General features: G+C 47.0%; 1 protein-coding gene across 9 annotated transcripts in view; it reads left to right on the top strand.

Moving 5' to 3' along the window:
• The first annotated feature begins 910 nt into the window (after positions 1-910).
• The window catches only part of LOC138745530 (protein mono-ADP-ribosyltransferase PARP6-like), a 119347-nt gene continuing 96485 nt past the window's right edge, over positions 911-23772 (top strand). For all 9 annotated transcript variants that reach the window (XM_069902664.1, XM_069902665.1, XM_069902667.1 and 6 more), the window contains exon 1: positions 911-1044. The gene's annotated coding sequence lies outside the window, so the exon portion shown is untranslated. The remainder of the gene's footprint in view (positions 1045-23772) is intronic.

Below are 23772 nucleotides of genomic sequence, written 5' to 3'. Positions count from 1 at the left end.
ATGTTTTCTGACAATAAATCTGAAATCTGACTTTGTTTTCAGGCAGCATGTTTGTTACTGGTTGAAATATGTACCCAGATCTGTACTGCCTGGTTTGATTCTGTAAAAGTCTTAACTCTTGCTGTCTAATGCCTCTAATTGGATGGCATGAACATTGACTTCTCTGGTTTCCATTCTCTCTCCCTTCCTTTTCCCATTGACGTCTTTAGCGCTCCACTCCATAGAACGCTACAGCAGAGAAAACAGGTCATTCAGCCCTTCTAGTCTGTGCTGACCATTGTTCAGCTAGTCCCAATCATCTGCTCCCATTCCATAACCCTCCAGACATCTCCCATCCATCTATCTACCCAATTTATCCTTAAGATCGAGTCTGCACCCACCACATCAGCTGGCAGCTTGTTCCGCCCTCCCACCACTCTCTGAGTGAAGAACTTCCCCCTAAACCTTTTCCCTTTCACCCTAAAGCCACATCCATCTCTCCTAATCTCAGTGGAAAGAGCCTACTCTCATTTATTCTGTCTATCCCTCTCTACGCACAGAGCCATCCCTGCTTCCCGCTGCTCTGCCCTCCCTCCCTTATCCACTATTACCTCCTGCTTTTGGGGCTGTGCCCCACACCCCCACCATTTTGTTCAGGTGCCTGTTGACATTTCTCCATTCCTTGATGAAGGGCTTAAGTCCGAAATGTTGGCTAGATAAAGTACACCGTTTGACCTGCTGAGTTTCTCCAACATCGTGTTTTTACTTCAACCACGGTGTCTGCAGAGTTTTGCGTTTTATTTACATCGTTGATCCACCACTTTCCTCAAACTTTCTGATGGTTGGGTTGCGCCTTGCCCCCAACAAGGAATGGAGCTCATCTTCAAGTCTAACAAGAAACTGCAACCTTGTTGTTTCATTCCACAGATTTATCAAGATACAGAATGGAGAAGATGCTTACGGGTGTAAACAATTGGAAGCTGAACTTCAACCCGTCAATAATGGAGTGTACAAGAGAGCGAGCCCTGGAGTGCAGCAGTTAGTATATGCCACGTCAGGGCAAAGGTATGAACCGCAACTAATCCTCAAGTTAGGTCAAATTCAACCAAACACTGGTTTGATCTGCTTATTCTTTGTAATTTGATAAGAATTCTGATATGATAAAATGAGTTTTATTGTCATATAAATGTGTACAGTGCACAGATGCACTGAAATTCTTGCTGCAGTCACACAGGTTCCTAAGATGCATCAAGGATAAGATTCCTTTTATGACATGTAATATTTTTAAAGTTTTATTTACAGCACAGAAGAAGCCAATTCCAGCCATCTAAACCATTTCTTCCCAATTACACCCAAGTTGACCTGCAACCCCGTACATTTTGAACTGGTCCGCCTGGGGAAAACCCATGCAAACACCTTACAGACAGCACTGGATTCAAACTCGGGCCTCTGGTGCTGTAATAGCGTCGCACTAATTGTGCCGCAATACATGATCTACTTCAACTTTTGCCTGCTGTATGGCAAACAAAGAGTTGCCGTGAGCATTGCCCAGCGCCCCTAACGATGAGAGAAAGAGAAGCAGAAGAGAGTCCCCTCAGAGGCACTGAGTGTACGTGGATTCTTCTCCAGCGCTCCTGCAACCTCTGCAGCCATACAGACTCCTGTTTAATCCATCAGCTCCGGGTCCAGCCCTCCGATACGATCAGGAAGCCTTCAGCTCCCAAGAAAGCCTTCAGCACCAAGACTATAAAATTACCGTATCGTGCCAAGACACAGAAAAATTGACACAGACGATAATTGTAAAAGGATCAATAACTATTGGTATTTGGATTTTCAGAAGGCAAACCTGAGGCTACTTAACATGATACAACAGGAAACCTACTAGTGCAGTAGTTGGCAGGAAGCAGAGAGTTGGAATGCAAGCGTCAAATTCTGATTGGCTGCCAGTTGCTAGTGATGTTCCACGGGGGTCGTTGTTGGGGCCACTTCCTTTTGTGTTCTATATTGTTTGGGTTATGGAATGAGCGGCTTTGAGTGGCCAAGTTTGCAGATGGTAGCACAGTAGGTGGAGGAGCAGGAGGTGTTGAGGAAACACGGAGGCAGCGGGAGGACTTCGACAGATGAAACACAGCGTCGGAGAGTGCACGGTCATGCACTTTGGTAGAAAGAAATAAACGGGCAGACTATTTTTTTAAATAGGGAGAAACATTGAAAATACCCAGATGCAAAGGGACCTGGGAGTCCTCGTGCAGAATGACCTGAAGGTAAACGTGCAGGTTCAGAAGGTGGTGAAAAAGGCAAATGCGATTCATTTCATGTGGAATAGAATGTATATCAGGGACGTTAAGGCTTTATAAGGCACTGGTTAGATCTCCCTTGGAGTATTGTGAACTGTTTTGGGCTGCTCATTTAAGAAAAGATGTGCTGACGTTGGAGAGGGTTCAAAGGAGGTTCATGAAGGTGATTCTAGGAATGAGGAGCTCTTGACAGTTTTTGGTCCATATTCATTTAAATTTAGGAGAAGGAAGGGGATGGCATTGAAACATTTCAAATGTTGAAAGATGTGGGCAGAGTAGATGTAGAAAGGTTGTTTCTCATGGTGGGAGGGTCCAGGACAAGAGGGCACAACTTCAGGATTGAAGGGCGTCCTCTTAGATCAGAGATATGTGGGAATTTCTTCAGTCAGAGGGTGGTAAAGCTGTAGAATTTGTTGCCACAGGCCAGGTCATTAGGTGTATGCAAGACAGAGATTGGTAGGTTCTGAATTAGCCAGGGCACCAAAGGTTTTGGGGAGAAGGCCAGGCAATGGGGCTGAGTGGGGAAATTCATCAGCTCATGACTGAATGGAGGGGTAGACTCGATGGGGTGAATAGCCTATTTCTGTTCCTAAGTCGTATGGTCTTTATTGCTGTTGCAATTAATACCAAAAAATGATCTTTTATGGTTAGGGTAGTATGCGGGAGTGGGGTGGGGGGGTGCGTAGGGCTGATGGATTCTCAAGCCTGATAGGTAGTAGGGAGAAAACTGTCCTCAAACCTAGAGGTTTCGGGCGTCAGGCTTCTATTACCTATGGTCTGAAGGTAGCAGCGAGAAGAACTAGACACCAGAGTGATGGGAGTCCTCTATGATGTTGACTGCCATCTTGAGCTGTACCTCGCTGTATATCTTCAGTGGACAGGAGGTTGGTGCCTGTGATGAACGTGGCTGGGTTTGGCGCTTTCTGCAGTCTTCTGTGTTCCTGGACGCGGGCAAGTGATGCAACCGGTCGGCATTCTTTCCACAGTGCGCCTGCAGAGATTTGATAGCATATTCGAGGACGTGCCAAATCTCCTCGGACTTCTTCAAAAGTAGAGGTGCTGCGATGTGACAAAAGGCATGCCATGATTGAATTCCCCCTCCATATTTTATGGCATATTTCATGCTGCAGGATTACTCAATGAGGATGAACTGAAGTTCGTGGGAACCTCAGCAAAGACCACAATTTAGGCAGCCCTTCTCAACAGGGGCCCTATAGACCTCTTTGGGGGGGGGGGGGCACAGCATATTTAAGGGGGGGAGGAAGGGTCCGTGGACTGAAATCAAATCATTTTTATGTAGTCGGTAGGAGAGAAGAAACCAACTTGACTGCTTCACAGGGGGCCCATAAACTTTGAGCAGAGTCCAAGGGGGTGCCATAGTCAGAAAAAGGTGTGAATGGCTGCTTTAGGGTCCTGTAGCGACTGCATACAGAGGGACTGGCTTCTTTGGAACGGCTCAAATGTTTACAGTCTTTTAGGATGAAACATTTGTTATGTTGATATGTTGTGAGAGAGTGTACTTAATTGCTTGGGAGATTGAAGAAAATTGTATTTTGCATTCATAATATGAGATTGGATTAGATTAGATTCAACTTTATTGACATTGAACTGGTAAAATGCAAAGACAATGAAATACAATTAGTATCCAATCAGAAGTTTAAGAAATCGTGCTGTATACAAATAAAAACGGGCCCACTCAGCAAACAAGCAATTATAAAAGTACTGGCAGTACAACGTGAGGGCAGTACCACTCAAAGCTGGAATTTAAGATTCAGGCGCGGGGGGTGGGGGAAGCTCTTATTGAGCCTGCAATTCGAGAACAAAGGCTCTTGTTGCGCCTACCGGAGGGAAGGAGAGTAAAAAGTCCATAGGTTGGGTGTGATACATTCCTGATGGATGTCCTCAATGATGGGCAATTGGATGCCGAAGAATCCGTTGCGTAGTTTTCACCACCCGCTGAAGTGCTTTACGGCCTGATATGAGACAATTGCCATACCGTACTGAGATGCCGTAACTAAGCAAGCTCTCTGCAGCGGTGAAAACCCATCAATACCCTGGGACGGGGGGTGAACATGCTCCGCAGGTAATACAGGTGCGGTTGGTTTTTGTTTTGATCAGGATGGAGGTGTTCAGGGATCAGGGGAGTTCATCGGAAACGTGGACCCCAAGGAATTTGAAGCTTGATACACATTCCACCACAACTCCATGAGTGTGGTTCCCAGCATGCCTGATCTCCTTGGTCTTCTGAGTGTTAAGTGCAAAGTTGTTGTCGCCACACTACGTGGCCAGGTGCTGGACCTCATTCCTATAGGCCAACTCATCATCCCCTCGGATGTGATGTCTCCTGCGAACTGGATTATGGAATTAGAACCATAAACAGGAGCGCAGTCATGGGTGAAAAGGGAATACTGAACAGTATTCAGTGCACAGGTCCGAGGCACAACGGTGTTCAAGGTGAGAATGGAAGAGAAGAGATTGTTCGTCAGAAAATCCAAGATCTAATTACAGAGGGGATGAGCTGGCTGACATACATCTAATATGCAGACTCAGTTTTGACATTTGAGGAAAGCTTTGGCTAGGTGTTTGGATATGAATAATATGGAGGGCTAGAGTTAATATCAAATTTATTGACTGTACATATAGAATCTGACAATTACATTTGGTTGCATGTCAATGGGTCGAGGCAGAATAACAGTTCGGCACAGATGAGATGGGAGAGAAGAATCTGTTTCTAAGCTGTTGTGTTCTATGGAATAAATTATATTCTTGGGGTGGTGGGGGAGGGGGAGTTTTGATATAGTAAAACTCCTGGTGTCTGGCACCTAGGAGGATTGATAGATGTCAGATAAGTGTATTTTGCGGTTGTTTGAGACTTACAATGCCTAACTAATACACCTGCGTTAAGAATAAACAGTTTAAAAGATTAACTGTTTGATACTGGACAAACTTCACTTGCATGAATATATAAGCCTTAAAACATTTTACTTCATTTTCAGTCACATTCTTTGAAAACATTTAACTGTCACTGCATCTGCAGGTTCCTCCCCCTCCACAGAGCCGCCTGAAAGACGAACAATAACATTACAGATAATTAACCCCCTCCCCTCTAAAGTTAACCAATTAAAGCCTTTGACCAGGGCGACTCTTACTAAGCAGGGATAAAAAGACACTTTACTCGCCTCCAATGGTGAGCGGCATCAACCAGCTCTTCATCCTGCGCGATCTCCCATTCCTGTTTCATACAACTTTATTCAAACAGCTGCTACGAGCAAAGCCTGACCAAGGCACTCCGCTGGCTGAATATTTGCTCCCTTCTTCACTAAAGGTTCATGTGTTACTTCGGAGAGCATTTTTACAATTTCAAACTTGCATTTTTTTTTAAACCTATTGATTTATTCTTTATTTTAAGGCTTAAGATGAATCTTTCTCAATTTTGTTTTGCCGGTTGCTTGAGGCTGGTGGATGTTTGAAATTCCGGATATCAGGGGTTTTATTGTATTTAGAAGCCAACTAAATTTGAGATATTATGGTAATTGAAGATCTTGCTCTATCAGATCCTGCCCATCTATTGGGAAATTCTTCAACATTAGAACCCAAATGTGGTCAACTGACCAGAGGAAAGAAGAGAAGAATTACCTTCTGCATTGGAATCCGTATTTTGTGATGGCACATGCTGAAAGAATGATGGAAACTCGGCTTAACAGTGTCTGCCCATTCGCGAATTTTCTCCTTTGCTTTTCCGAGAGAAGTCTGGCCCAGTTCCTAGGAATGTTTGTAATCCAAACATTCTCTTCCACTCAGACACTAGCACCAGGTGATTTCCATCGCTTCAAATGATTTCATCAACACTTTACTACCAAGCTGTGCCGCCAGAAGTTGAGGGAACTACACTCCCAGGGATGTACAGGAAAGATGTGAATTCTTGTGTACTTTGATTTTTTAAAAATTCTCTCTGTATTGCACAGTCAATCTGTTTATATTCTTTTTCTGTTTGCAGTTTGTGTGTGTTATATATGTATGTCTGAAATATATTGTCGAATTTTTTTTTTGTACTACTAATAAGTGGTAAAAGTTCTGCCTCACCTGCAGGACAAAGAATCTCAGGGTTGTATGTGAAGTTGTGTATGTACTCTGACAATAAATCTGAGTATGGATGGCATCCTGGTTAATGCAATGCCTTTACAGTGCCAGCGATCGGGACTGGACCGTGGTTCCAGTCCTGCGCTGTCTATAAGAAGTTTGAACATGCTTCCCGTGTCTGCGTAATTTTTCTCCGGGGGCTCCGATTTCCTCCCACCGTTCAAAAACATCCTGGGGTGTCAGTCAGGGGTGCAGTGCTGCCAGTGTTCACCGGAGCGCCGCTCTGGCACCTCGTGATGGCTTCGGCACCTCCTTGTCACCATTTTTGGTGAGCTCTGACATCTAAAAAAAAATTAGCACTACTCCCCTGGTGTAGGTTAATGGGGTGTAAATTGGATGGCACGGACTCGTGGGTCAAAACGGCCTGTTACCATGTGGTACATCTAAATTTAAAAACTGGAGGCCGCAGAGATTTACAAGGGTGCTGCCTGGATTGGAGAGCATGCCTCGTGAGTGATCTTTTCTCCTTGGAGCGAGGATGGATGAGGGGTGACCTGATAAGGTTGTACAAATTGACGAGAGTCGTTGATTGTGTGGATGGTCAGAGGCTAAAACGGCCAACACAAGGGGGCATAGTTTGGAGGTGCTTGGTAGTGAGTGCAGAGGGGATGTGGTGGGTGGATGGAATGGGCTGCCGGCAATTGTGTTCAACACAAGAATATCGGATACAAGAGCAGGAATAGGCCACCTGACTGCTCCGCCATTCAATGTGATAACAGATGAACTGATGTAAAAACACAAAATACTGGAAAAGCACAGCAGGTTGAGCAGCGTCCCTTATGTAGCAAAGTTTTAAAAAATACATAGTTGGGATTGTTGCGGAGAGAGGGGAGGGCAGAGCATTCTGAGGAGCTGAGGAGTTGGTCTATGAGAGAGGGGTGGTAAAGTTGAGAGGGTTGATGTTTCGATGGCAGTTGGAAATAAAAAGATCCAGAGTGGGCAGTTGGCCAAGACGAGGTGTCCAGGAGGAGGAAGACGCCTTGAAGTGGGAGAAAGGGTCTTGGGTGGAGAGTCACGGCCATGGAACTGAGCCTGGAGGTGGAGGCGACAAGTTTGGCATCATGACGTGCTGGGAACTCATTGAGGAGTGGGCAGAGAGGGACGAAGGTGAGGCCTCTTCTGAGGTCTGAGTGCTCTGTCTCAGAGGGGACAGCAAAGATCAAGCAGGGGTCAGAGTGGGAATTGATGTTGTGGAGGGTGGGTGGGGGGGGGGGGTGTGAGAGAACAGCCAATTTAGTGGGATGCAAATGTGAAAGGGGCTTTGAGGATTAAGCATTCACTTGCCATAAATGTAACCAAATGTATCACAGTTGGTTGCTATCTAGTTTTGCTGTATTGAATCTTCCTGAAGACTATAGGCCCTTTCACACTTGCATCCCACTAAATTGGCTGTTCAGTGTCCTAGGATAGGAATGGGGGCTTTGGCTTTTCATGCTGGGCCACTCCTAACTGGGACACTGAACGCTTTCACACTTGCAAGGAGCCATCCACGGGGTTAGGAACGTTCTACCTTCTACCGGTGACGTCATGACACATCGAGTGATGGTGGACCTGCCTTAAATCCTGATCAAAATTGATCATGCCTAATTATAACATAACAGTATGAGCCCTTCAGTCCCTCTTGTTGTTGTGCCGACCAATATAAACCTTCATAAGAGACCATAGGAAAGTGGTAAATAGCAATAGCGGACAATTTTTAAATGGTGGGAAAGTTGGTAGCGCTCAATTTATATAGCATGGGAAAGTTTATAGCGCAATCACATACAATTTAAACAGTGTGGGAAAGTTGGTAGTGTGTACAATTAATAAATATTTGTAGGAAAAGGTGATGGGGGGGCCTGCCCTCCCAGAATTCCATGTGGCAGAGAAAGGGCTGTATGCCTGGCTGAATGCATGGAGCATTCATAGAGGGGTTTCTCTGCCGCACAACGTTCTGGGAAGTCAAGTCCGCCATTGCTTTTTAAAATTGAGCTCTATAGTGCTACCAATTTTCCCACACAGTTTAAAAATTGTCTGCCGTTGCTATTTATTGCAGTTTATTTCTTCTCTCTCTCTCTCTCTCTCTCTCTCTCTCTCTCTCTCTCTCTCTCTCTCTCTCTCTCTCTCTCCCCCCCGACTCTGACTTCCCCATGGCAAAGTTTGTACCTTCATTTTAATCTTCCTGCACTCACGCAAAAACTTGGGTCATTTCAATTCCACAATGCAATTACCTGTTTCACACTTGCCTGATTATAACACCGGCCTCTGCAGATGCTGGGAATTGTACTAGCAGTCAAGGCCGTCAATCCCTGGTGTGAGATGATGTCATCTGATACCAGCATTAAGCTGATTTTGCTTTCACACTAGGCACTTCAAAGGCTGATTGGCATTTGATTCCTTGGGATCACTTGCAAGTGTGGGAGGGGCTAAAGAATGCTAATGTTAAGTACACGAACTATACAGGCATACCCCACTTTACGAATACTCGCTTTACACAAATTCACTTTTACGAAGAAACCTGTGTTCGTCTTTATGAAAGAGTTTTTGCGAAATCATGAGCCGAAAGCAGCGAGCCGTCATAAGTCTGTGCGCGCACCCCGAGCAACTCCTTCCCCAGGAACTACACCCAACATCAGCCACAGCAGACAACGAAGCTCGACCTTTGACGTCGAGGCAGGCAGAAATAGAAGGTGAGGGCGTTAGCGACCTGACGGATTTAGGTGAGGATAAGGTGTCCCTTTTCCGCTCTCTTCTACATCCCAGTCTCCTGGAGCTCCAACCACCCCAACCTCTGAATACTTGGCCTAAGTACACTGTACAGACATTATTTCACTTTATAGGCTGTGTATTTATCATATCATTCCTGATTTTTAATAAATGTTAGTGTTAATTTAAATTTTGTGTTATTTGGTATGATTTGGTGGGTTATTTTTTGGATCTGGGAACGCCTAAAAAAGTTTCTCTTAGAAATTGATGGTAATTGCTTCTGCTTCTCACCATTTTGGCTTGCGAAAGGTTCTGTTTGAACACTCTAGTTTCATGAAGCAGGGTAGACCTGTACTGTTGTCTGAAGAATGTGCGCATCGACATGCATTCAATCTATATCAACGTAATTGCACAATATTTTAATGTGAGCTGCTTTTAAAACCTGTCTACATCTTTCCTGATTAAGCATGCCCAGGTCTACAGACATGCAGCACGGTAACAGGCCATTTTGGCCCATGAGCCGTGCTGCTCAATTACACCCAATTGACCTACAACCTCAGTACTTTTTTGAAGGGTGGGAGGAAACCAAAACACGGAAAAGGTCCACAACATAACTTTCGATCTACCACCGTCAACTCGGCACTCACTCGCATATCCTCCATTCCCCGCACATCTGCCCTGGCGCCTTCCACCCCAAAGCGCAAAAAGAACGGGATTCCTCTTGTCCTCACCTACATCAGCCTCCACATCCAACACATCCTCCTCCGCCATTTCCGCCAATTCCCCTCTCCAGCATCCGCAGGGACCCCTCTGTCCGTGACTCTCTTGCCCACTCCTCCCTCCCCACCAATCCTCCCCTCGGGGACTACCCCTGTGGCCACAGGAAATGCTCCACCTGCACCCAAACCTCCTCCCTCTCCACCATTTGGGGGCCCCCAAACAGTCCTTAAAATCCCCCACTCCCCATCTCTCTCTCTCCATTTGCACAAAAATGATAAATTCTTACCTTGTCCCTTATCCAATTAGCACCTTTTGATGATATGGACTCTTCCCTCATTGTTTAAATTCTGAGATTTCCTGCTTCTGGCTTATTCCTTGAAGATGGGCTCAGGCCCGAAACGTCAGCGATATATTTTTGTCTCCCATGGATGCTGAAAAGACCGGCTGAGATCCTCCAACATTTTAGTGTGTTAACTACAATAACAGCATCTGCAGTTGATCGTGTTCCCTCACTAATTGTTCTCCATGGTAGGGCTAATCAAAGTAGGACACGTGCGTTGAATGGCAGGGCATTGTGGCACCCTGAGATAGCAACAAGCTAGCACAAAGCTCAAAAGACGGTACAACAGGCTTTATTTCAGGCGACTCCCCGTGTGACTGGCTCGGGAGGTGCCGGCTCAGGTCTATATTCAGGTCGGCTGATTGACAGCCGGCCAGGTGGAGTCAGTCCTTTGGTGGTCTTCCTGCAGGTACGGAGATTGCCCCCTGCAGTCAGCTGGTGGTCTTATCACCACAGGCATTGAAGAGTGTAGTAGTACAGAGGGATCTATGAATAATGGCACATAACTCCTTGAAGGTGAAGTCGTATGTGGATAGGGTGAAGGAAGCATATGGTATGTTGGCCTTTATAAATCAGAGCATTGAGTCTAGGAGCTGGGATGTTGTGTTAAAATTGTACAAGGCGTTGGTGAGGCCAAATTTGGAGCATTGTGTGCAGTTTTGGTCACCAAAATGTAGGAAAGATATCAACAATTTGGAGAGAGCGCAGAGAAGATTTACTAAAATGTTGCTGGGGTTACAGGGTCCAAGTTGTGGGGAAAGGTTAAATAAGTTAGGTCTTTATTCTTTGGAGCGCAGAAAGCTGAGAGGAGATTTGATTGAGGTTTTTAGAATTATTAGGGATATAGATATCCTCTCATTTGTATCGCCCCCTTAAAGGAAAAAGCCTTTCCACTTCCAGAGAGAATATGAGCTGAGAGTCGGTGGGCAAAAGTTTAGAGGAAACGTGGTGGGGGGGGGGGGGGAAGACTTCTTTACTCAGAGTAGTGGGTGTATGGAATGAGCTTCTGGACAATGTGGTCGATATTTGCATTTAAGGAGAAATTGGATATGGACGTGAAAGGAATGGAGGGTTTCGGGTTGCGTGTAGGTCAGTGGGGTTAGGTGGGAGAAAGAGTTTGGCATGGACTAGAGGGTCAAGTTGGCCGTATCTGTGCAGTGACTGTTATATGGTAACAGCCTATCGACCTACTTAAGACCTGTTAAGTATTGAAGGGTGACACAGTGGTGCAGCTCGGTTCGATCCTGACCTCTGGTATGGAGTTTGTACATTCTCTTGCAGATTGTGTGGATTTCCTACCAGGTGCTCCACTTTCATTCCACATCCCAAATACTTTGGGTTGTTAGAGCATGCATAGAGCAGCCAATTCACCTATGTAAGTGGAAGAATCTGAGGGGAGTTGATTTGAATGTTAAGGAGAATAAAATGAGGTTGATGTAGGTACTTGATTAGTGTGGACTTGGTTGGCTGAAGTGCCTGTTTCCTGGAGTAGCCACACTAGGCACACAAAGACCGATAGAACCAAGCAGAGTTGACCAACTGACTTTAATAGAACTCTCGCGCACTTTTAAATCCCTTGAAACCCGATGACGCTTGCGACTCCTGGGACCTTTACGATGTCAGCCACCAGGCTGTGGGCTTGCCCCGCACCCGGTTCTCTAACAGTCAGACCTGCCATGGACGTGCCCGCGACTCCGTGACCTGGTTCACCTGTTGCGTGGGCGAGCCGCCACAGTATAATTTCACTCATTCTGCTCTTCCAATCAGTCCTTTATTACGCCCTAATGTGACCTCGTGTGTTTTAACCGACTATATGTTCCTGCTTAGAAATCCGGAAAGAAACGTGGAAATGCTAAATCAATGCACCTTCCCTGGGTCTCTGTTTTATTCAGAAAAGCTGAAGGAACTCAGCCAGTTTCTTAGGAGGTAAAGATATATTACCAATGTTTCAGGCCTGAGCCCTTCAAGGTACAAGCTAAAATCAGGCAGCCTCCGAAATTCAAAGGCTGGGGGAAGGAAAAATGGGCAAAGTGAGGAGTGCAGCATGCAAAACAAAGCTACTTGCTATATCTATCCACTGAAGTGGGTGAGGTTACCGGCCACCGTTATGTCAGCCTTCTTCAGGAGCTTTATCGAGAGCGTCCTGGCCGGCTGCATCACAGTGTGGTGCGATCGCTGTGGAGAAATGGATCCGAGGTCAATCCATCGGTCCACAAGAGTGGCAGAGAGTCCGTCTCCCCCAATCACGTGATCTACCAGGATCGCTGTCTGAAGAGCGTGCACAAAATCGTGGAGGGCCCCTTCCACAGCATATTGCACTTGCTCCCCTCGGGGAAGAGATACGGGAATACCAGAGCCAACACCACCAGGCTGAGGAAGAGCTTCTTCCCACAGTCAGTGAGAATGCTGATCGACCAAAGAAACTGCACAAACTCACCATCTGAGACTCTCATATTAACGCAACAATATTTATTTATTTGTATAGATGGATGCTTGTCCTGCAAATGTATTGTTTTTCTGAACTTGTGTTATATCTGGTTGTATGTCCACATGTTTTGCACCAAGGACTGGAGATCACTGTCGGATTGTACTTGTACAAACAGATGACAATAAACTTGCCTTGACTGTATCTCGGTGCGTGTGACAATAAAATAATTAAATTCTCCTTGTTGAGAGCACATGGAAGCCTGGCAAAAGTAGCAGAAGGGACTTGTAACCTCCTCAATCACTTAGCTTAGACCCTTCTCCCCACCCATTGCAGACCCCACCCATTGCAGACCCCACCCATTGCAGACCCCACCCATTGCAGACCCCACCCATTGCAGACCCCACCCATTGCAGACCCCACCCATTGCAGACCCCACCCATTGCAGACCCCACCCATTGCAGACCCCACCCATTGCAGACCCCACCCATTGCAGACCCCACCCATTGCAGACCCCACCCATTGCAGACCCCACCCATTGCAGACCCCACCCATTGCAGACCCCACCCATTGCAGACCCCACCCATTGCAGACCCCACCCATTCAAGACCCCACCCATTGCAGACCCCACCCATTGCAGACCCCACCCATTGCAGACCCCACCCATTGCAGACCCCACCCATTGCAGACCCCACCCATTGCAGACCCCACCCATTGCAGACCCCACCCATTGCAGACCCCACCCATTGCAGACCCCACCCATTGCAGACCCCACCCATTGCAGACCCCACCCATTGCAGACCCCACCCATTGCAGACCCCACCCATTGCAGACCCCACCCATTGCAGACCCCACCCATTGCAGACCCCACCCATTGCAGACCCCACCCATTGCAGACCCCACCCATTGCAGACCCCACCCATTGCAGACCCCACCCATTGCAGACCCCACCCATTGCAGACCCCACCCATTGCAGACCCCACCCATTGCAGACCCCACCCATTGCAGACCCCACCCATTGCAGACCCCACCCATTGCAGACCCCACCCATTGCAGACCCCACCCATTGCAGACCCCACCCATTGCAGACCCCACCCATTGCAGACCCCACCCATTGCAGACCCCACCCATTGCAGACCCCACCCATTGCAGACCCCACCCATTGCAGACCCCACCCATTGCAGACCCCACCCATTGCAGACCCCACCCATTGCAGACCCCACCCATTGCAGACCCCACCCATTGCAGACCCCACCCATTGCAGACCCCACCCATTGCAGACCCCACCCATTGCAGACCCCACCCATTGCAGACCCCACCCATTGCAGACCCCACCCATTGCAGACCCCACCCATTGCAGACCCCACCCATTGCAGACCCCACCCATTGCAGACCCCACCCATTGCAGACCCCACCCATTGCAGACCCCACCCATTGCAGACCCCACCCATTGCAGACCCCACCCATTGCAGACCCCACCCATTGCAGACCCCACCCATTGCAGACCCCACCCATTGCAGACCCCACCCATTGCAGACCCCACCCATTGCAGACCCCACCCATTGCAGACCCCACATTAGTCTTGTAAGCCCACTGTATAGTGACAGCAAGCCATCCTTGACCTCCAGAAGTCAATTCTATGCTAATGTTACTCTTGTTAGCATAACATTACACTGGACAACAATGTTTTTTTTTAAATTGAGGATTATGATAGGTAATATCAACATAGATAATTTCAGATTTGCTGTATTTTGTAAGAAGTTGAAAAAACATTCAATGAACTTTTATTGAATTTAACATTTTTAATCACATAATGCTGGCCAAATTCTCAGGTTAACTTCACTTGTTGCACAACAAATGCAAAGAGCCCAGAGTTTGGCACCAATTTTACAACTGAAGTAGAGGTCATAGGCTTTCTTAATAAGTGCAATCACGCTGCGTCTTTGAGCCTTAAGTGTATACGCGCCACAAATGTAATAGAATGTATCGCAGCTGCTGTGACTTTGACGAGACTTTTCTGACTGAAGACATTAAATAAAATTGTGAAGTACACTCACAACGACATTGCCTGAAGAATATGTGCATCAACGTGCGTTCGATCTACATCCATATGATCTGTATATGTGAGCTGCTTTTACAGCCTGAGTGCATCTATATCCTGACTAAGCATGCCCAGGTTAAGACAATATTCGTACAGCACCTGTACTGATTGTGCATGCCCAGGCAGACTTGGACTGACCAAAATAACTTACTTTGTGGGCAATATATCAGTAGATTTAAAATATAACAGGAAATCGTATCTTAAAAATGGTACATGATTTTCGTGATCAGTCATTAAAAATCTGTAACATTCACCCAGAAGTGTTCAGGAAGCAAATTTTCATTGTCCAGTGTTATCTTTCCAGTGGCTCTGCATTTTTTAAAAACTATCTTCCATATTTTCTTGGCTTTTTTTTGTGCCCAGCCAGTTTTCCTTACATTGACTTTGCTCCTGGAAGTCATTGAGCAATGCTGGCTATCCTCCAGTACATCAGATAATTAAAACCTTCATGTGCGGCTAGTGAGTACTGGCAAACAGCTACATCACAGCAGAGCCCTCACCTGCCATCTATGCACATGCACCTTCCAGCAGGGATCACTGGTTAACAATTAGGAGTGCGATCTCCGACTGATAGTTCCTTTCCCCGCTCGAGGAATGCATTGCAACATCTGCACAAAAATTCTGGCAGGGATCAGCTAGTTTCATTAGGCAAACAAGACTGTTGTGGGGCTTTACTGGCCTGTAGCACTAAGTTACTGAGTCGAACGCCGACCAGAACGTCCTCCTCACACTTAACCCTCCTGCCCACATTTGGCCCATATCATTTGAAACCTGTATCCGTCCCTATTTTTATTGAATGTGGCAATAGGACCTGCCTCAACCACCTCAATGGGCAGCCTCTGTGTTAAAATGTTACGTTCAGCCTCTCCCTCCTCACCTTTGGAGTTCAGATGAATTTAGACCAGGAAAATATAGATTTAGAAAGATTTCATCTCGTGGGAGAGACGAATGAATGAAAATGGTTTTGAGATATGGGGCAGACTTTGAAAACAGAGAATTTCTTCTCCCAGAGAGTAGTGAATCTCTGGAATTCTTTATCCCAGAGGGTTCTGGAGGCTGGATTAATTGAGCTATTTAAAAAGTATGATTGATTTTGAGCGCAACGCTGTTACAGCGCCAGCAACCTGGGTTCAGAGCCAGCGCTGTCTGTAAGGAGTGTGTGTGTTCTCCTTGTGTCTGTGTGGGTTTCCTCCGAGCCTTCAAAAACATACCAGGGTCGTAGGTCATTGGCGTGTAATTGGGCGGCACAGGCTCGTGGGCTGAAAGGGCCTGTTACTGTGCTGTATGTCTAAATTTCACAATGTGCTTGGCGTAAGCAAAGAGTCCAGGCAGCTGGAGAACTGGGCGTCCGAAAGATGTTCCGGCCCAGAGAAGGACCCATGGGCTCATGACCAACCTGAATCAGCACCTTGACGTACATGAGCGGGTGCGACAGGACCGTCAACCCCGCCCCGAGGTATAACTGGCTCCATGTATGTTTTTAAAAAATCAACAGCTCTATCGAACTGGCAGAGAAGAGGAATTGATCCTTGCAATGGATCAGCCATGATTGTACTGAATGGTGGGGTAGGTCTGAGGGGCTGAATGGCCTGTTCTTGTTCCTATTTTCTTGTGTTCTCGTGCCCAGTAGCAGAAGAGGCCAAAATGTAAGTGGAAACGTACTGACAACTCTCCTTCAAAGCTTGGATCCAAGTTTTAGCAACATCAGGCTACAGAGAAAGATTAGGGGGACATCTCAACCTGGTTTAGGCAGGACTCATTTTCAATTTTAAAAAGTGTCATTTGAAAAACTTTTTTTAAAAACAGTGGAAAAATAAATTAAAGGATTAACAACAAGGGTAGAAATTAAAATACTCAGCTCTCCATTAAGAGAAAAACACATTAATTCCAAAATAAGTTTGGTGTTCAAAGGTTCTGTTGTGTTTGTAGTGTATAGATTTAACTGCAAAATATCCATTACATCAGCCATTCTCCACAGTTGCCCTATAGCCCTTCTGGGGCCACAGCGCATTTAAATAAAATCTTGTTTTATTTTCACCTCACATAACATCAATATTTTTCATGCTATTTAAGTAGTGTAAGGGGATGTGGTGAGTGCAGCGCCTTTACAGCGCCAGCGATCGGGACCGGGGTTCGAATCCCACGCTGTCTATAAGAAGTTTGTACGTTCTCCCCGTGTCTGCGTGGGTTTTCCCGGAGGGGGGGGGGTTGGGGGAGAGGATACTCGGGTTTCCTCCCACCATTCAAAATGTACTGGGCAGAATCCTAGGAGAGGGGTGGGGAACATATAGCCAAAGAATGGTTGAAAATGGCTGCAATGATTCTTCAGAAGGTTGCAAAAGCATTTATTTGAGCAAAAAAAAAATCGCAGTCAGTACAATTATAATAGAAATAAAATGGCGGCATGGTTAGTGGAGTGGTTAGCATAACGCTGACACAGACCCAGTGACCCGGGTTCCAATCTGGTGCTGTCTCTGAGAATTTTGTACGTTCTCCCCATGTCTGCGTGGGTCTTCCTGGGTGCTTTGGTTTCCTCCAACTTTTTAAAATGTACGGGGGTTGTAGGTGTAATTGGGCGGCACGGACTCATTGGGCCAGAAGTGATATATTTGGTTTTTTTTAATGGGTTTCTCAGCAAAAATATGGGCTCTAATCTAGTTGAATTGTGTGACTCATAAGTTGTGATCTGCTATTTTATTACTGATAATATATATGGTAAGGTTCACGAGAATGTTGACAGGATTTCAGGGTCTGAGTTCCAGGGAAAGGTTGTGCAGACTGGGGCTTTTTTATCTGGAGCGTAGAAGATTGAGAGGGGACTTGATAGAGGTGTTTAAGATTTTAAAAGGGACAGACAGAGTAAATGTGGATAGGCTTTTTCAATTAAGAAAGGGGGAGATTCAAACTAGAGGACATGGTTTAAGATTGAAGGGGGAAAATTATAAGGGGAACATGAGGGGAAATTTCTTTACGCAGAGGGTGGTGGGGATGTGGAATGAGCTTCCGGCAGACGTGGTCGAGGCGGGATCATTGGTTACATTTAAGGAAAGACTGGATCGTTACATGGATAGGAGGGGACTAGAGGGGTATGGACCGGGTGCTGGTCAGTGGGACTAGGAGGGTGGGGATTTGCTACGGCATGGACTAGTAGGGCCGAACTGGCCTGTTCTGTGCTGTAAGTGGTTATATGGTTTTGAAGACTGGCTCAAATTACCACTAGTGCTTCCATGTCTTAACTAAAATAATTACAATAAACATCAGGTGTACTGTGGAAAGTATACAAACTGGTTGCAATATCCGGAGAGACTGGACGTAGACTGAGAGATCGCTTCACTCTGTCCACATCAATGAGAGAGATCCTCCCAATGGCTGACCTTTTCAATTCTGTGTCCCACTCCCACTCTGACGTGTTTGTTCATGGCCTCGTGTACTGTCAAAGCAAGACCATCCGTAAATTGAAGGAGCAATATTCTGTCTGGGCACTCCCCAACCGGATGACATTAGCATCGACGTCTCCATTTTCTGCTAGCTTACTCCCTGTTCTCCTTCTCTTCCCCATTCCCTCCAAATCTCCACCCCTTACCTCTCCTTACACCCTTCCTCTGTTTCCTGATGTGCTCTCCCTCCCTTATCCACCTGTGGGTCTGTACTTCTCCCACCTCACCATTTTAACCAGACATCTCCCTACATTTTGCTCATACCTTGATGAAGGTCTCAAGCCTGAAACGTTGGATATGTATATTTATCTTTGATGTATAAAGTACACTGGTGGACACACACAGCGTTGTCTCCGCTCCATCCTCAACATCCATTGGAGCGCTCACACCCCTAACGTCGAGGTACTCGAGATGGCGGAGGTCGACAGCATCGAGTCCACGCTGCTGAAGATCCAGCTGCGCTGGATGGGTCACGTCTCCAGAATGGAGGACCATCGCCTTCCCAAGATCGTATTATATGGCGAGCTCTCCACTGGCCACCGTGACAGAGGTGCACCAAAGAAAAGGTACAAGGACTGCCTAAAGAAATCTCTTGGTGCCTGCCACATTGACCACCGCCAGTGGGCTGATAACGCCTCAAACCGTGCATCTTGGCGCCTCACAGTTTGGCGGGCAGCAGCCTCCTTTGAAGAAGACCGCAGAGCCCACCTCACTGACAAAAGGCAAAGGAGGAAAAACCCAACACCCAACCCCAACCAACCAATTTTCCCTTGCAACCGCTGCAATCGTGTCTGCCTGTCCCGCATCGGACTGGTCAGCCACAAACGAGCCTGCAGCTGACGTGGACTTTTTACCCCCTCCATAAATCTTCGTCCGCGAAGCCAAGCCAAAGAAGATAAAGTACACTGTTAATGGAGGCGGAGGCCCCGGTCCGGGCAGAAGCGAGGGAGAGGCAGTGGCCCTGGCCTCGGCAGAGCGAAGCAGGCGGAGGCCCCGGTCCGGGCAGAAAGAAGGAGGCGGCGGGCACAGGGAAAGCAGCGGCGGCCCTAAAAGCTCCTTTGCGCAGGCCCGAGGAAAGGTCCACGTCCTCCCCCTTCACATCCTCCCCCTCAAAAGATGCTCACAAACTCAAGCTAGCGAGCTGGAACATCAGAACCATGCTAGACAAGACTGACAGCCACCGACCTGAACGTCAGTCTGCCCTCATCGCACATGAACTCCTCAGACTCGATATCGACATAGCCGCTCTCAGTGAAGTCTGCCTTGCAGATGTAGACAGCCTCCAAGAACGCGGCGCAGGCTACACACTCTACTGGTCTGGCAAGCCTATGGATGAATGACGCCGATCTGTTGTAGGCTTCATGGTCAAGAACTCCATTGCCTCCAAACTCGAAAACCTCCCGACAGGCCACTCGGACCGGATCATGTCCATGCGACTCCCCCTTCAAAACAAGTGTCGCATCACCCTGATCAGTGTCTATGCTCCAACCCTCCAGGCGGAACCAGCAGAAAAGGACAAGTTCTACACTGATCTGCGCAACCTCATTCAATGCACCCCTACAGCCGACAAGGTTGTCATCCTTGGCGACTTCAACGCTCGCGTCGGCAAAGACTCAGAAACCTGGCCAGGAATCCAGGGCAAGCATGGTGTCGGCAAGTGCAACGACAATGGGCGCCTCCTGTTGGAACTCTGCGCAGAACAGTGACTTGTCATTACAAACACCCTTTTCCAGCAGAGGGACAGCCTGAAGACGACCTGGATGCATCTCCGATCCAAACACTGGCACCTCCTGGACTACGTCCTGGTGCGAGAAAGAGATAAACGAGATGTGCTCCACACCAGGGTCATACAGCGCGGAATGCCACACTGACCACCGGCTGGTTCGCTGCAAGCTCAACCTTCACTTCAAGTCAACAAAGGTGATGTAGAGTCCTTTGTTTTGTTCTCTGCATTTTTCTTGGAGCTGTCTGAGGGCAAAGACCATGTCAGTAGTTCCTCTGTTTGCGCGAAAGCCGCACTGAGATTCTGGGAGAACGTTCTCGGCGACACTAGGTATTATTCTATTGAGGAGAATCCTAGCGAAGATTTTGCTTGCAATGGAGAGCAGTGTGATTCCCCTGTAGTTTGAGCAGTCTGATTTCTCACCTTTGTTTTTGTACAGGGTGATGATGATGGCATCACGAAGATCCTGAGGCAGTTTTCCTTGGTCCCAACAAAGCTTGAAAAACTCATGCAGTTTGGCATGCAGAGTTTTGCCGCCAGCCTTCCAGACCTCTGGGGGGATTCCATCCATACCTGCTGCTTCGCCACTTTTCAGTTGTTCGATTGCCTTATATGTCTCATCCAGGGTGAGGACCTCATCCAGCTCTAGCCTCAGGGGCTGTTGAGGGAGCTGGAGCAGGGCGGATTCTTGGACTGAGCGTTTGGCACTGAAAAGAGATTGGAAGTGTTCTGACCATCGGTTGAGGATGGAGATCTTGTCGCTGAGGAGGACTTTGCCGTCTGAGCTGCGCAGCGGGCTTTGGACCTGGGGTGAGGGGCCACACACAGCCTTTAGAGCCTCGTAAAAACCCCTGAAGTCGACAATGTCCGCGCTGAGCTGAGTTCGTTTGGCGAGGCTAGTCCACCACTCATTTTGGATCTCCCGGAGTTTGCGCTGAAGGTGGCTGCATGCGCGATGGAAGGCTTGTTTCTTCTCTGGCCAGGACGGCTTTGCAACATGAGCCTGGTGGGCAGCTCGCTTCTTTGCCAGCAGCTCCTGGATTTCCTGGTTGTTTTCGTCGAACCAGTCCTTGTTTTTCCTGGAGGAGAAGCCCAGTACCTCTTCAGTGGATTGCAGTATGGTAGTCTTCATTAACAATGGCGTGAAGCAAGGCTGCGTTCTCGCACCAACCCTCTTTTCAATCTTCTTCAGCATGATGCTGCAACAAGCCATGAAAGGCCTCAAAAATGAAGATGCTGTTTACATCCGGTACCGCACGGATGGCAGTCTCTTCAATCTGAGGCGCCTGCAAGCTCACACCAAGACACAAGAGTAACTTGTCCGTGAACTACTCTTTGCAGACGATGCCGCTTTAGTTGCCCATTCAGAGCCAGCTCTTCAGCGCTTGACGTCCTGTTTTGCGGAAACTGCCAAAATGTTTGGACTTGAAGTCAGCCTGAAGAAAACTGAGGTCCTCCATCAGCCACCTCCCCACCATGACTACCAGCCCCCCAACATCTCCATCGGGCACACAAAACTCAAAACGGTCAACCAGTTTACCTATCTCGGCTGCACCATTTCATCGGATGCAAGGATCGACAACGAGATAGACAACAGACTCGCCATGGCAAATAGCGCCTTAGGAAGACTACACAAAAGAGTCTGGTAAAACAACCAACTGAAAAACCTCACAAAGATTAGCGTATATAGAGCCGTTGTCATACCCACACTCCTGTTCGGCTCCGAATCATGGGTCCTCTACCGGCATCACCTACGGCTCCTAGAACGCTTCCACCAGCGTTGTCTCCGCTCCATCCTCAACATTCATTGGAGCGACTTCATCCCTAACATTAAAGTACTCGAGATGGCAGAGGCCGACAGTATCGAATCCACGCTGCTGAAGATCCAACTGCGCTGGGTAGGTCACGTCTCCAGAATGGAGGACCATCGCCTTCCCAAGATCGTGTTATATGGCGAGCTCTCCACTGGCCACCGTGACAGAGGTGCACCAAACAAGAGGTACAAGGAGTGCCTAAAGAAATCTCTTGGTGCCTGCCACATTGACCACCGCCAGTGGGCTGATATCGCCTCAAACCGTGCATCTTGGCGCCTCACAGTTCGGCGGGCAGCAACCTCCTTTGAAGAAGACCGCAGAGCCCACCTCACTGACAAAAGACAAAGGAGGAAAAGCCCAACACCCAACCCCAACCCACCAATTTTCCCTTGCAACCGTGTCTGCCTGTCCCACATCGGACTTGTCAGCCACAAACTAGCCTGCAGCTGACGTGGACATTACCCCTCCATAAATCTTCGTCCGCGAAGCCAAGCCAAAGAATAAAGTACACTGTTTGACCTGCTCAGTTTCTCCAGCGTCATTTTACTTCAATACTCAAGGGTCCAGAAATGCAGTAGTCTGCAGAAAGTGGAAAACCTAACCAAATCCATCATGGCTACTGACTTCCTGTCCGTTGAAGATATGGATGTGAGACGCTGCCTTAAAAAGACAGCCAATGTTGCAAAAGATCCCCATCACCTTTTTCTTAATCTCTTATCGAAGAAGTTACTGAAGTCCACCAGTTGAAGATTCAAGAACAGTTTTTATCCCAACAACTATTGAATCTTCCGTACCACCCTGACCACAAGCTACACTAAAAGATCCGCCTGCACTGATCAAACATCCACAGCACGGTTTGCCTAGTGGTTAGCGCTACGCTATTACAGCGTCAGCGACCCGGAATCGAATCCAGCCCTGTCGGTAAGGAATTTGTACATAATCCCCATGACTTGGATGGGTTTCCTCCCACCCTTCAAAATGTACAGGGTTTGTAGGCTAATCGAGTGCATTTGGGTGGCACGGAATCGTGTGCCGGATGGGGTTTTACTGTGCTGTATGTCTAAATTTTAAAAGTAATTTTTTTTATAAATCCTTTTTCTTTTTTGCACCAACTGAAACCATTAATATGTATTTATCTATCCTTTTATATTTATGATCTGGCTCTGTCTTGGCATATTGTGTTAATTTAATTGATACGATTATAGTTGGCGTATTTTACACATCTTTGCGTCCACAGCAAGTAAAATGTTTGATACATCTACACATCTATGCAAATAAACTCTCATCACTCTCAACATATTCCCTCCTCTCCCTAGTGTTTTCTCCAACATTTGTATCAAATGATGTTATTGTACAAAGCGGGCCCTGGAGAATGTATATCAGGGTGGCACGGTTGACGTAGCAGTTAGCGCAATGCTGTTCACGTGATGTTTCTTATACCAATATGTTTCTAGCAGTAACGTTCAAATGCTAGTTTTCTTAAACTGCAGTCTACTGATAGTCCATGGATTTGTTACAGGTGGTCTGTGGCCAAGCGATGATGACAAATATTATTGACGTAATAAGCAAATTAGATGTCAGACATGATTGTAAATTTAAAAAAATTAACACTCTAAATAAATCCACCAAAACAAGAATTCTGTCATTGCTCTGGGAAGGGCCTTGAGCTTACCAAGGGCTTCCCTACCACCCACTGGTGCTCTGGGGATTTGAAATAGGTTGTCCGTGGTAAATAAAACAATACAGAAATATCCCTAGTATCTGGAATTCAGGCAACCGGCAAAAATATTGCGGAAAACGAATGGGTAAAAAAAAACGGAATTTTAAAATTGCTGCGCCCTTGCCATTAGCTCTCCATTCACGCAACACGCAGTCTCGAGCACTTATCTGGCATCTACAAATCCCCATTGGTTTTTACAATACTCAATGTGGGCCGTGGCTGAACGATTGAGAACCACTAGTGCTTTGAAAATTCTGCATTCAATGAAACTTGCCCATTCATCAATCACATAATAATTTTAAGCTATTATATCAGCCAACTTTTTTTTTGAATAATTATTGGAAACTGATCATTTGGCACATTCGATAATTGGTGGTGTTTCTACTTCCAC

Source organism: Narcine bancroftii, chromosome 11 (assembly GCF_036971445.1).
Source record: "Narcine bancroftii isolate sNarBan1 chromosome 11, sNarBan1.hap1, whole genome shotgun sequence".
NCBI classification, from domain to species: Eukaryota; Metazoa; Chordata; class Chondrichthyes; order Torpediniformes; family Narcinidae; genus Narcine; species Narcine bancroftii.
This window is presented reverse-complemented; position numbering and strand designations above follow the sequence as displayed.